Source organism: Chinchilla lanigera, unplaced genomic scaffold (genome assembly GCF_000276665.1).
Source record: "Chinchilla lanigera isolate Chin_1 unplaced genomic scaffold, ChiLan1.0 scaffold00155, whole genome shotgun sequence".
Taxonomy (NCBI): Eukaryota; Metazoa; Chordata; class Mammalia; order Rodentia; family Chinchillidae; genus Chinchilla; species Chinchilla lanigera.
In genome coordinates, this window is record NW_004955556.1 from 951389 (window position 1) to 961433 (window position 10045).

The following is a 10045-nucleotide window of genomic DNA, read 5'->3' on the forward strand; positions in this document are numbered from 1 at the left end:
TAGCAGGCAGTTTTCCTGCTAATAAAGGCTTCCTAAAGATGTTCTTATCTTAACTTGTGGAATCCAAGAGTGTTATATTACATGGTACTCTGTCTGCACATGGTTTGAGAGTGTCTGCCAGGTTTCACATTTGTCCTCCTTGGGGCAATGTTGGGAAGTGATAGAGCCTTCAGCAAATGGATCCTGGTGGATGGTCAATGGGAGGAGGTTGCCCTTGAAGAGATTTAGGTAGCTTTTGTGGGATCTTGGTTAGTTCTTGAAAGAGAAAGTGAGAGAGAGGAGAGGGAGAGAGAGAAAGAGGAGAGGGAGAAAGAGAGTTGTTATGAAAAGAACAAGACTGACCCTCTCTCTTTTACCTCTGTTTTCTCATGTTGTGATGTGGCCTTTCTCTCTTGTACATGCTCTGTCCTGATGTCATGTGCCATGACATGACATAGCCAGAGAGACCCTTGCCAGCACTAGCACCATAGACTGGCTGAACTTCCCACCTCTAAAACTGTAAGCAGAATGAATCTCTTTTCTTTATAAGTACCAAACCTACAGCATTTTGTTGTAGCAATAGAAAACAGAAGAATATACATGGTGAAAGGGAATTGAGCTTGCAGTTGGAATTCAGCCTGCTAATTAGCTAACCTTACAATTGAAAGATTATGTTGGTGGGTCCAGTGTAACTAACAAGACCTTTGCTAGAGGAATAGAGAATTGGAAGAGATGGCAGCATAAGGAACATTTGACTTCCCATTGCTGACCTTGAAGATGGAAGCAAGATCCTAAAAATTCAGGGTCATGGAGTCTTTCTTGGAGCCCCCAACAAGAGCACAATCCTATCAATGTCTTTATTTAGCTCATGAGACCTTCAACAGGCTTCTGATCTGTTGAACCATAATATAATAAATTTGTGTCATTTCAAGCCACCAACTTTCTGGTAATCTGCTGCCACAGCAATAGGAAACTAATACAGGAAGTGTCCTGTGCAGAATGGGTTGGCCTTATGATTCTATTTGAAATGGTATGTCAGGCAGGTTGGGTCACCACTGTTGGTTGGCTTGAAGCAGGAGACAGCTTTTCCATGGAGCCTACTTGTGCTCCATCTGCAGGCAGATGAAGTCCCTGCTGCTGGCTTGTATGAGGCAGGGTGTGGGCTGACTGGCCCTGGCTCCATGGGCATCATGTGAGTACATTAGGCTCACTGGTGCTAATGAATGGGAAGCAGGGGCGGCTGCTCCTCTTCCCACCTGCTGTGCACCAGCTGCAGGGAAGTCAGGCTGGTGCCCTATATTCTTCTCCAGCCCTTTGGCCACAGACAGAATGGTTTTCTTTTTCCTTACTTATTGGCAATTCTGGGTTCCAGTCTCTCTGGATTGAGAGCGTGATAGTAAAAAAAAATCTAAGGAACTCACTCTAAAGTTGCCATTAAAAAAATCCTATGAACTCCCTCTTGTAACCTCCATATTTCTTTTTGACCTAGACTACTTGGAGCTCTCAAGGAACTCTCTCTCTCTCTCTCTCTCTCTCTCTCTCTCTCTCTCTCTCTCTCTCTCTGTCTCTTTCTCTCTCTCTCTCTGGCAAATCTCTTTATTCTTCTCTCACATTTCACATTTTCACATTTCACATTTTAACAGCATGGAATTTCAGATTAATAATCATTTTTATCTCAGAATTTTTCAGGCATTGTTTCATGATCACTTAGCACCAAGAGTAGTTGATACATAATCAGTACATGCATGATTTTCTCTCCTTCACATGGAACATTCTGATTTATATCTAGATATCCCCCAAAGCCTCATGAACTCATAGGTGGGGATTTGGAAGAGGTAACTGGATCATGGTGCTGTGATACTCATCAGGGGATTAGTCCACTGATGAGTTCATAGCTAAATGTGATGTTGGGATGTGAAGCCTGGTCAGGGGAGATGGGTCAGTGGAGGTGTGGTTTGGAAAAGTCTGTCTCTCTCCTCCTCCTTTGATCTCAGAGTTAGCAGACTAGGGACTGAAATCTCCACAAACTGTGAACCAAAATAAACCTTTCCTTCTTAGACTTGTGGTTGTTGGACATTGCATCCCAGCAACAATGAAAGTAACTAAGATAGGGGAGCTGATTTTATTTTTCATTTCTGAACACTGTAAAGTATCCTTGTATATTTATTCTTATACCCAGATCACACAGTATTGATTGCCATGCTTTTGACCTGGCTATTCTGGCTCTTCACATTTCCATGTAAATTTAGAGTTCTTTTTCATTTTTACAAAACTAAAACCTCCTGGAATTTTACTTGGGTTTGAACTGGACATGTGATCAGTTTGGTGAGAACTGATATCCTCAAGAGATAAAGACTTTAATAAGTTATGTGTCTATCTTTCAAGTTGTCTTCTATCTCCTTGAACAACATTCAGTAGCTTTTAAAAGTATACAGTTCTTTATTTACAACTACTTTACCATATTTGTCTGGGTCCTTTCATCCTTCTGTTTTCTGACTGGTTATACAGAGCTCTCTGACAGCCCTGGGGGCCTCCAGGAGGAAATGCTGAGATGTGACACAGACAGGTCTCATAAGAACCAACTGTTCTGGCCCATTGGTCCCCAGACCTGATGTTACTCAAGGGTCTCAAGAGGTCATAAGCAGGGCAGGGACATGTTTCAGGAAGAGCCTTCTAGCCACTGCGTGTGCAGGTGCACTAGGAATGCAAAGCCAGGCCAGAGGCAGGGACATAGTTTGGAAGCAGTGGTCACAGGTATGGTCCTAGCCAGGATGACTCTGCAGTGGGACCTTGACTGACTTGCTCCATGAGCTGTAAGCACAAAGGCCTTTCATCTACTAGTGCTGGAAGGACTCCTTCCTCACTAGAGAATGGACTTTGCCATGGCTTGTGCAGACCTCAGAGAAGTTTCAGGACAGCTCTTTCCCTCACCCAGTCTGCATTCCTTGCTGCCCTTGCTCCTGTGCCCTCTGCAGGGCCTGCTGGAGACCCACACATTGAGGGTACCTCTGAGCTTGGTCCTTCACTGCCAGCTCAGCACTGCTGCCTCCTCTGCACAGCTGTTGGGTGCTGAGCCTCGAGACCTGAGGAGAATCAGAGTTCTGCCCACCTCAGGAGCTGTGGCTTCTCTCTTCCACTAGAGAAACAGAGAAAACAGAGAGGCAGTGGACTCCACCAGCACATGCTCTGCTGTGCAGGTCCAGTACCCTCAATGCAAACAACCTGAGCTAGCAATCATTTTTCATTGTCACTAGTGAAAATAGCACTGCCTTTGGATGGGTAGTTCAAAGTGCCCAACAAATGAATTCTGAGTCCCAGGCGAGAACTTGAGACCTGGAAGGTCTTGGATCAACTAATGACATACCTCGTGCAAATTTTAAACCTCCCTGTAATGTCCACATGTGTGGCCTAATGGTGCTGTAGAGATTTCGGGATTGGTACATATATTAGTCACTGTAATTAAAATCCTGGAGTTATATTATATGTTATTTGTATGGCAGTTTGTGATGTGTTTAATGCTCCCAGTTTCAAAATTATTAAAGCTACTGTCCCCGGGCTGGCCAAAGTGATAAGCAAAGTAAGAATGTGATCTTATTCCCTTTCGATGGGGCAGGCGGGGAGGAGGATACATGGGGGATTCTTTTATAAAGAGACCAAATGCCAAATAAAAGAATTCCAGCTGTGCAACAGGAAAGTTGAAATGGTTTGTTGGGATCATTAATATTGCAATGAAAACTAATTAAACCTGGAGCTAGAAGGAGTTCATTAGTGGTTTGGAGCCAAAGATTCTGCTTTTGCAAAGTCGGTTATAGCACAGTGGAACTTGGAAAGCTGTCAGCTGGGCTTGGGGGGTGCATGGTGCTCTCCTTTAGAGGCCTCTATAGAATGGGGTTTACACCAAATGACAGCTCGGCAGACAGGGACCAAGAGATGTCCTTGGGGTAGCTGAAGTCCTTCAGCCTCCCTCCCCAAGGGGACCACAGCATTGCCACATCCATCCAGGCTGGGCACCCTCTGTAGACTACTAAGGAAGCACTTTTGAAGATAGGGAAGGAGGGGACAAGCAGGTCCTTCCCAAACATCTTGACTCACTCCAAGCCACTAGAAAAATGAAAAGGACCTGTGACTTCCACCATAGCTGTGTTGCACTGGAGCATTTTTGCACACTCTCTCATTGCTCTTCTCAATGGCTCTCACAAAATTGCTTTATTGTTTCTCTCCCAAAGCTGGTTGCCTAAGAGACTGAAAGCTATTTTGGTCACAAGCTGGGCTTGCTGGGAGCAGACCCTGAGAGGGAGCTTAGGAGGCAGGATATATGTGAAGGGGGCAGGGTGTTGGGGAGGCAGCAGGTGTGGGCAGAGGGGGGATCCAAGTTGTGAGCTTGCTGATAAGAGACATGGCCTACATCATGGTGGGACAGGGGTAGGAGTGGCCATCAGAGGTCTCCTGGCCTGGGTTTGGTTGGCCCCTTCTTCATCCTCTGGCTCTGAGCCAATGGGACAGATTGCTCCAAGAGGGGTGGGACCTCAGTAGCCAGAGGCTGCTGGGCAGCTATGTCCCCAGCAGTTGGGGCACAAGTCCTTCCTTGGAGGGATTCTGGGTGCCACACCATAATGTGCTCTGCCATTCCTTCATCATCATCTCCCTTGACCCTAGCACAGCTCCTGCTCTGTAGTAAGGTTTAATAGATATTTGTTCATGTTAGCAGCATATTCTCATTCTGTATCAGTCAGTGTTTTACTAGAGAAACAAATATAACACAAGATACAAAAAAGTATAAGAAATTACAAGATTGGCTTATGATGGTCGGCCACCGAATTGGATGGGGAAGCATGCAGACAGTGTCTGCACACTGGAGACCAAAAGTTTCAGTCCCAGGTCTGGAGCTCACTACACTGTCCTGTGAAAGTCCTTATCAGGAGGTCAATGGGTCTGCAATGGAAGATCGAAGAGTCTACACCAGAAGGCTGAAGGATCTGTGGTGGAAGACAAAGTCTGCACTGGAAGCCAGAAGATGATGTCCAAACTGAAGGTGAAAACAAGAGCTCGTCTGAAGAACAGAAGCAGATCTGTCCTTTCTCATTTCCCCTTTGTACCATTCAGGTGACAAGCTGCCCTAGGATGGGTCTATACCCTAAGGTGTAGATTGCTGAGCTGATTTAGTTAAGCTTCTAAACTTCTCAAGCTGACATACTCAATCAACCATTACTACCCATAACCCTTGTCAACTTGGCAACCAGATACATTTCCTTAAACCAGTCTGCAGATACAAAGACACACTCATAGTTATCCCTAACATGTTATAACTATCCTGCGTATAAACAGAAATGCACTAATTCCCTCCCCAGAAGAGAAGGTAAATTTTCTTTGGGTGATGTTTACTCTTATCATTTCATAACTTAAACATTATAACACAGGTTTTACAATCCTTAAGAACCAGTATTAGGTCTATCAACATTATATTACATTAGAAACATATTGGTAGAAAAGTAGTACAATAATAATCCTCTTTTCTGTAGCTGATTATGGGATCATAGCAGGTATTTAGAACTACCTCCTTGATTCTTTTGCTGGTAGAGCGACCCATACCTTCATTCCTGAAGGCTCTGGGCCATTGGTCATTCTGCCTGGATTAGGTTGTTGTAGTTTCCCATTGATTTTAATAATAGGGCATGAGAATACTAAAATGTGCCCTCAGAGATCTCCTGCATTCCACATATATTCTTCCCTTCCTCCATTCTGAAGTAGTAGTCCAATTTCCCCTGAATAGACTGGGTCAATTACCCTGACAACACTGCGACTCCCCTGTCAGCTTGTTTTCTCAGAGGCATGAGGAGTCCAAAATGACCAGGGAGAAATCTTAGCTTCCAGTTCAGTGGTATCACTGTTGCATTTCCTGGTGCAAGCCTTATCCCCCTCTGAAACTAAGACTACTAAGCCAGAAGAACATAAAGTCATGGGAACAGGAAACAAAAATTTTGCCAGTGGGTCCCTGGGGGTAATGGTGAGTGGCACCATTCCCTCTTCCACCCCTTGATACCTGGATCTTTGAATCCTGGCTATGGGAGACACAGTACCACATAGTGGATGCTGATTCAAAGCACATACAGCCTTTTCAAGAACTTTGCCCCAGCCCTATAAGCTATTGCCACCTAGCTGGTACTGTAACTGTGTCTTCAAAAGATCATTCCAGACAGAGATTTGTTCCAAGCAAGGAGAACTGTTTGTGAACTAGGTTAGAAGCCTTTGAAGATGGCAATTTGGGAGAAATGGAAGAGGAAGTATGGCTTAAGGAGAGAAAAAGATGAAGAAATGTGGATAAAGATCCTGCGAAGGAAGATGTAGAAAAACCTAAGAAGAGGAGAGGCTGCTCTCCAGCTGAGAAACTGTCACCAAATCCCCCCAAACTGACAAAAGTGATGAACACTGTTACTGATACTGTGATCAACTACAAAGATAGTTAAGGGCAACAACTCAGGGAAATCTTCATTCAGTGACCTTCCAGGAAAGAGTTGCCAGAATACTATGAATTAATTAGGAAGCCAGTGGATTTCAAAATATAAAGGAAAGAATTTGTAATCACAAGTACCAGAGCCTGGGCAACCTGGAGAAAGCTGTCACACTTCTCTGTCACAATGCTCAGACGCTCAACTTGGAGGGGCCCCAGATCTACAAAGACCCCCTCGTCTTATAGTCAGTATGTTGGTGCACGGCAGAAAATTGCCAAAAAGGAAGAAAGCAAGGAGGAAAGCAATGAGGAGGAGGAAGAGGAGTCCGAGTCTGAGGCAAAATCTGTTAAAGTGAAAATCAAGCTCAATAAGAGAGATGAGAAAGGCCAGGACAAAGAACAAGGGAAGAAGAGGCCAAACTGAGGAAAAGCAAAGCTGGTAGTGAGCAATTTTGACAGCGACAAAGAACAGGATGAAGATGAAGAGTCAGAAGCAAGAGGACTGATGATGAGTGATCCCTGTGGAACGGAATCCTTTTCTCCCCTCTCTCCTTTCTACCCAGTGGCTTCACTTGTCACCTGGGCACTGGGTTCTTTCTATGTCCTCATCATCGTCTTATAAACTAGTTTTAGAATAGTGCCAGAAAAACATGAGACATCATGGTGTAAAAAACACAAAGACTTGTAACATACTGTGACCAAATGGGCTTCAAAAATTCAAAGATTAAAACAAACAAAAGCTTTTGATGGAAAATGGAGGTGAATCTGGGCGTGGTAGCACATGCCTGTAATCCCAGCACTCGGAAGGCTAAGGTAGGAGGATCGTTACAAGTTCGAGACCAGCTTAGGGTACAAAGTGAGTTCTAGGCCAGCCTGAACTGCATAGAGAGATCCTGTCTCAAAAAGACAAAAAAAAAAAAAAAAAAAAATGTGCGTGCATAGTATATTTTTATGGGTGTGTCTAATTTGGTAAAGGTTTGTACCTGGTTTTATTACCTGTTTGCATGAGACTTTTGTCTTCTGTGGCACTGGTAACCAGGAGAAGCCATTAAAAGCCATTGGTTATTTTAGTTTCATCAGGCAATTTTCAAGATTTTTATTTGTTAGGTATTTTTTTTAACACTATGGTACATATAAGCAACTTTAATAGATGACAAATGTACAGTAGATTTTACCTACATATGCATTTTTCTGCTTTATGCTCTATGATCTGAAAAACACATTTTAAATTGTATAAGATTTATGTCTACTGTAAGCATTGCCTAATTTTTTTGCTCTTGGTCTAAAAAAAGTTTTGCTGAAAGCACTGTTGAATATTACAGTCAATATAATGTACTGGGTGGCTTCTTTTGTCCACCTGACTTCCTATGTTACCAGTGTGCATTGTCTCCTCCTCTCCAAAGTGTTCTTAATCTTTGCTTTCTTTGCACAATATCTTTGGTTGCAAGTCATAAGCCTGAGGCAAATAAAATTCTAGTAATTTTGAAGAATGTAGTGTTGGTGTTTTCCTAATAAGCATAGTTTTGCTTTACTTCTGGATGGTGAGGGAGGCAGTAAGACCTGTGAATTCCATGAGCGTGAGCCCATTGCCTCATGTCTTTGGCCATAAAATGTGTTCCCTGACAAGACAAAGCCACACCCAGAACATATGTCTATGCCAGTGAGGACAAAACGCAGTCCCTTCTATAATGGAAGTGGTTCAGTATAGTTCACCTGCCACCAGATAAGGGCTCTGAAGCCGAGGAGAGCAAATTGCAAGTAACGAGCCTAGGAATGAGGGAGGCTTAGCTGGACAGTGTTAACCCTGCTCATTATCTCCCATGGAAGCTCAGAAAAATGGTATTTTTAACTGCATACTTAATCCACATTGTGTATCTTAGGTAATGTACCACGTTTGCACCATCATAATGAGTGCTGGTTAATTCTCCTGTAGCTGAGCAGGCAGCTAAGGACCTTTGCTTTTTCCCTGCAACACTGCCTGGGAAATCCTTGTCCTCTCTCATCATCCACAGGCTGTGGACAGAATGTGTGAGCAACAGATTCCTGGAACATCCCTCGCTGACCCCAGTCACCATTTCCCGTTGATGGAGGAAGAACAACTCTCCAGGACATTTTGGAGGCTCTGTCATGCATGAGGATTCTCCCTAACTTTACTGTAGTTCACTAAATGCCATTAATTTCAGGGAAGTGGAAATTCCAGGCTATCTGAACCTTCCACGACTGACACTGGGGATTGCTGAGATAATCTATGTGTGGGTCAGGCTCCCCTGCAGGAGAAGAAACTCAAAATCTTGGTAGCTTAACAAACCCTGACCTGGACTTGGTGGCATCAGTTATAATCCCAGCTCTCTGAGGGACTAAGACAGGAAAATCCTATGTTCAAGTGCAGTCTGGGCAATTTGGTGAATTAGCAAGGCCTTGTCTTAAAAAAAAAATTAATTAACAAAAAGGGCTAGTGTATAGTCCCTGGGTTCAATCCCTAGTATGAAACAAAACAAAACAAAAAATCTAAAGCTGGGCTGTCCATCACTGGAGAAGGAAACCCTGAGGTCAACATATGGAGAGGCCTCCTCTTCTTTGCAGCCTTGGGTAGTTTTCTTCAAGGTCACCTCATGGGCTAAGTTGGTGAAAAGAGATCTGGCCACCATGCCAGTATTCCAGGGTGGCAGCACATATGAGGACACTCTTCTCGTTTGCCCAGACTTCCCAGCACTTCCCTAGAACCATTCACTTCCATTCCATTGGCCAGGATTAGTCACACCATTCCTTTCAACTGCAAGGCAGAAAAGTCAATAAAGATTTCAGCTGGTGGCTTTTGTCCTGGCTGAAGAAACCAGGGCTCTACAGTGAAGGAGAGAATGAGGATGAAGGCTGATGGAGACACCCACTGTCTCTGCTGCAAGAGGACCATGTGCTGTGGGTTGCAGATTCCTGGCTGGGTAGGCCCTGGTCACCATGACAGTCACTCCTAGAGCTCATGCCTGTTAGGGTCAAGGCCATGGAGAGCAGGGGCTCTGACCCTACAGGGAATCTACTAAGGAAGGAGCATCTCTAAGCAAACCCACTGTGTTTTTCAAAGCATGGATGCCCAATGGGGTCTCTTAGTGTCTACTGTCCCACGTCAGGAGTGCGGAACCATCTCAGTCCTGCAGACCAGGAAAGAGGAAGAACCGATGACACACTGGTACATCTTCACCGTCACACATGGACCCACTTGCTTGTGAGGCACTAACAGCAGCAGGATACCCATGCAGTGCAAGGGACAACCAGTGCCACTCAGGGCTGGCGTGAGAAAGCTTTTGGGAACCCCTGGCTGCAGGCTGAGTGCCCCAGAATTGGGTCACCTTTGTTCAGCAACCTGCAATGAAACTGAAGCTATGAGGAAGCAGTCAGTGCCCAAACAGACCAGTTTTCCCTGAAAATAGATTTGTACCACCCCACCAGAAAGAGCCCAGTCTGCCTGAGTTAACCTGGCAGGGATACTCCCGTTCAAGAGAAGTGGCCTTCTGTGACCTGATGCTAATCCATCACTTTTCAAGCTATTTTTTTGTTTCACCTCATGAAAATCAGCCTTCCTGCCAGGCCCAGCTGAATATTCATTCTATTTTATTAAAGATT

The 10045-nt window shown here is 44.4% G+C and overlaps 1 pseudogene; it reads left to right on the top strand.

Moving 5' to 3' along the window:
- The first annotated feature begins 6227 nt into the window (after nucleotides 1–6227).
- Nucleotides 6228–7049, top strand: LOC102017068 (annotated as a pseudogene).
- Nucleotides 7050–10045: the final 2996 nt, after the last annotated feature.